At 39.0% G+C, this 4,519-nt stretch overlaps 1 long non-coding RNA gene across 1 annotated transcript; it reads left to right on the forward strand.

Annotated features, from left to right (window-relative positions):
* Positions 1 to 644: 644 nt before the first annotated feature.
* On the forward strand, positions 645 to 4,519 carry LOC116216459. Its single transcript, XR_004159224.1, has 2 exons — positions 645 to 736; positions 1,871 to 4,519. It is a non-coding gene; the product is annotated as an uncharacterized LOC116216459 (long non-coding RNA).

The raw sequence follows: 4,519 nt of genomic DNA on the forward strand, positions 1-4,519 counted from the left end.
AAAAAAAAAAAAGAAAAAATGATATTACCCGTGTTAAGAAACCTTGATACTGACTTCAGCTGGATTTTCATGTATGATTTTATGATATTAGGGAAGGTGGAAGTCCTTCTCTTTGCTTCCTGCAGAAGTGTCCTTCAAACTAACATTTAGAGGTGAGAAGCTTACACTGCTGTATTGTGTAATGTTTTGTGGGCTCCTTAGAAATGTACCATCTGGAGGAAGTAAGCTTCAAGGAACTTGGGAAAAAGCAAAATGTAGTAAAAAGTGGTCTAAAATTAAGATTTATCAGGAAGGCAGTTTTTGAATACAAGTCTTCTAATTTAGCTGTGTGTATTCTGAGTAGCCATTGTAGTTCACCTTGGAAAGGCTTATTTTTCATGCTCTAAGACAAAGCAAATGTCAGCCCCTGCTGAGTTCTCAGGGTAGCACTCTGCATGGTTAGGTAGTCACCAGTGCAGTCTGAAAACTGCACAACTGAATACAGATGCAGAATTTTCCCTTACTTGTAAGGCTTCCTTTAGTTGGTGTCATAGGAGATAGCATTACACCTCGGGCAAGAAAATATGACTTTAAAACTGGAGACAGATCTTGTGCTTCAGCACAGAATCTGAAGTGTAACTGTTGTTTGTTTTTATTTTAGCAGGGAAGAAGAGCAATAATTCCAACTGGCAGTCCAAAAATAACCAGATTGGAGGGTGGAAGGAAAAGAAGGAAAAGGGAAGCTAAAAGTGGAAGGGTAAATTGCTATTCTGTAGCTACAGTTCTCATGCAAAAAGGAGCAGAGAGGCACAAGTACATCAGGAATATGTATATATACAGTGTTTCTGTGATGTATGGTGACTCTGAGTATGAGGAAGAGACACCACTGCAATATTTGAAATGGTTATTCAGATATATGGGAGATGAAGAGGAGGGCATCATCTCTGCTGGAGGTGTTAATATCTTGTGGACAGTTGTCTCACAAATCTCCTAGAGACCTTCTGAATATTAGGCTATTACTCTTTCTAGTCCATTATTCACTATAAGGTTACATCTCTCAATTTTGTTAGTACTTTCTAGTCTTATGTATATAGTTCTGTTCCATGTGATTGAGCATTGGGAAGGACTGATTCCTCACAATGAAAGATGGTGATACAGCAGCTGATTCTTACTTGCCATTCCTCTTTCCTTGATCATCAGATTATTGGTATTGTGGATGGTGCGGGTTAACAGCATGTTTAGGTCCTGATGGGCTGATACTGTGCATTTTCTTCACATTTGTACAAATGATAGACCTCAGCTGCAGTGGAAAGAATCAATCCTGAGATTAATTCCCTCATCTTCTGCTTCAAAAGAACTGAGGTGTGATATGATATTACTTGGGCAGTAGAAATTCAAAGGGAGAAAAACAGAAAGACCCAAGACTCCAACAGCTGCCTGAATCCATTCTTGATGGCTATTGCTTTTTTCCTCATGAAAATAAATTTCAGTGTTTTTTTCCTGAGTATTTTAAAAATTCAGTATTTTCTTCTTGGAAATTACAGCTGCTAGGTATTACATTGGCTGCCATTTTAAATGTTCTGACCATAAATGAAACACAGTAGGATATTTTAACAATAATGCATATTTCTTCATGTTATTTTACTGTAATTTCATAACAGTGTTTTATATTATATATTTGAAACCTGGTGACTTTCTTCTATAGTTTGTATTGGTGATTGCAGTAAATGTACTCGTTTTTTTCTGCTAATTTTTCTCCCCTATGCTGTAAAAGAATAGATGAAATGAGTAAAGACGGCAAAAATTCAAAGCCAGTGGTATGGAGGAGGACAAATTAACCCTGATTCCACTCAATGTCTCTAAGTGCTACCTCTTCCTTGATTTTCTGCAGAAGGATGTGCAGAGTCCAGCATCTGGGAGAGGATAACAATGCAGAAGATCAGACTGGGAGGCCATCTGAATAGAAAACAGCATTGTAGGCATTGGGGACATTAGACGTACTCACAAACAATAACTTGTGCATCTCAGCCATACATCTTGCAATAAAAACAGTCCTAGTCAGTGTTCACAAGTGCAGCCAGCAGATCCTTCCCCTCTATTTGGCACTCATGAGATTGCATGAGGAGAACCATGACCTGTTTGAGGCTCCCCACTAAAGAAAAGACATTGACGTGCTGGACTGAGCCCAGCAGAGTGCTACTAAGATGGTTGGAGAGTTGAAGAACCTATGAGGATGTGAAAGGAGAGGCCAGGGCCCTGGGTTTTGTTCAGCATTAGGAAAAGGTTGCTGATGAGAGGTCTTACTGCTCTCTTCTTCTATCCGGGGCATTCTCAAATTCTGCTCAGGGATCAATGAAAGCCAGATGAAAGTGAAACACAGGAAATTTGAACATAATGCCTGGGAGTGGAGTGGAATTGCAAGGATAAAGTGCCTGGAGCAGATGTCCTGAGAGGCTATGGAATCTCCATCCTTGGAAGCAGGCCAAACTCGACTGGACTTGCTTTGAGCTGCATCCTTGCACATAGACTGCTGCCAATTTAAATGGCTCCATGTGTACTAGGGAATTGACGAGAGGGAGTTAAACTGGATTTTCCAACAGGATTATGTAGCATAGGAAGCACCTCTTCAGTTAGAATTTTATGGGTACATATTTTATTTTATTATTTTATTTCTGAAACAATTTTGACTCTTTTGCCTTGACTAACTTGAGGACCAGTCTACAGTTTCTCATTTTAAGATGTTTTGGTTATTTGTATATTTACCAGACTTAACTGTGCAACTTCTGTCTTATAATAACTGTAGAAACTGATAAGGACCTTAATGATACAGTGCACCATTTCTTTGTAAGCTTTGATCAGTTGAAGTAGATGACAAAATCAATTTCTGAATTATTCTCTTTTGGGCTTAGCTTGTATACTATCTGTATGTAGTAGAATTGATTTACATTTATCTGTGTCTCAATTCTGCTTCAGGCTCTGCAAATTTAGATAGATATGAAATGGATATCAGAGATAATAGTAGTATTTAGAAGCCACTGTTCAAAACTAAAAAAAAACAAAAAAAACAAAAAAAACAAAAAAACCCAATACGTTATGATTCTAGGATCATAACGTATTAATTTTAAGCTATGTAGTGCAAGATGAAGAGTAATTGGTGTTCCAAATAGCTGAGTCCCAATATAATCTAGTCTCTGATGGCATTACTTTGAAAGAATGAGAAAAAGTGCATTTTATGTAGTTTTATTTTTAAAATCATTTACTTGCTTTGAACCCATTTGCAAGATGTTATTCTGTCCTCAGGAGGCTGCTTTTATTGACTTTCTTGAGAGTGGTAGTTGCTTAGCAGTTTTACTGCTTTGAGGCCATCAGCCTGGGCAACAGTCCAGTTAACAAGAAGTTTCTTAAGCAAAAATTTGGTTGTAATAGTATGACTTGTCTAACACAAATGGTTTATTTACTGCTATATGTCAGCCAGCTGCATATGGTGGCCTTGCACTGTGTTTGGGTCTCTCATTTCAGGAAAAGTACTCAGCATCTCACCTGCACTCAATTTAGGACAGTCCATTCCACTTGTACTCAATTAAATGTAGTTCATTCTACCTGCAGTAATCTGGTAGCCCTTTTATCCTGGGAGACCTGAGGGAAAGTTCTGAGCTGAATGAGTTATTCTGGTGGTGGTAGTTCTTCCCCTGATCTCTTCGTGTAGAAGTCATGTAGCTCTGCTATGCTCAAGCATGTTTTTTCCTTATGTCCACAGGTAAGATGCTAAGAAATGCATTTTCTCTGTTGAAACAGCTTATCCAATGTACAGCCTGTTTGGTTTCCATGTGGTTTCTGGCAGGCAGGGCAATAAGAAAGATCTGTAGGCATTCACCTAGCCGTAGCTGCCCTCTTGCATGGGAAGTGCCTACGGACTGAGCACTGTGTAGGTGTTTATCTTTGCTGCACCCATGGTTTCTTAGAACAATGGTTGTAGCTGTGGATTAGCAGAAGGCACAGTCGCTTTTGTAATGAAGGTCTGAACAGCCTTTTGGTGTAGCTGGAATGAATTTTGGCATGCTAGTCAGAACAGCAGTATGGTACTGAGCTCTATTTCATTTCACAATTTCATGTTCTACTTCATTGAGTTGGGAAAGTGCTTTTGATGCTTCTCCTGCTAAAGACTGTCAGTGATACTGAAGAAGGAAAGAGCCCATTCACCGTGTTTCTGTTGCTTGGATTACTGGGAGAACGGTAAGAAAGGATCAAATTTGAACTGAAAGAAATGAACGTCTTGTGAAAATAAACTCTTTGTGTGAATTTTCTAGCCAGAAATGCTAATTAACTGCCAGTTTCCCAAAATGTATATACTTCCTAAGAACTGCTCTGAATGCTGTAAAACAATTGTGTCATCAGTTTGGCCAGCTGACAAGGCATATGGCAAAGTCCTTTATGATGCCTGTTATCGGTAATGATAGCTGTTTGTGTGGAGCAGTGCTTTTCTCTAAGCAAGGGTAGTGCAGCAGTTGTCACTGAGTGGAGCAAACTGCAAAAGAACTAA

This window comes from Meleagris gallopavo, chromosome 3 (assembly GCF_000146605.3).
Source record: "Meleagris gallopavo isolate NT-WF06-2002-E0010 breed Aviagen turkey brand Nicholas breeding stock chromosome 3, Turkey_5.1, whole genome shotgun sequence".
In the NCBI taxonomy this organism is placed as follows: Eukaryota; Metazoa; Chordata; class Aves; order Galliformes; family Phasianidae; genus Meleagris; species Meleagris gallopavo.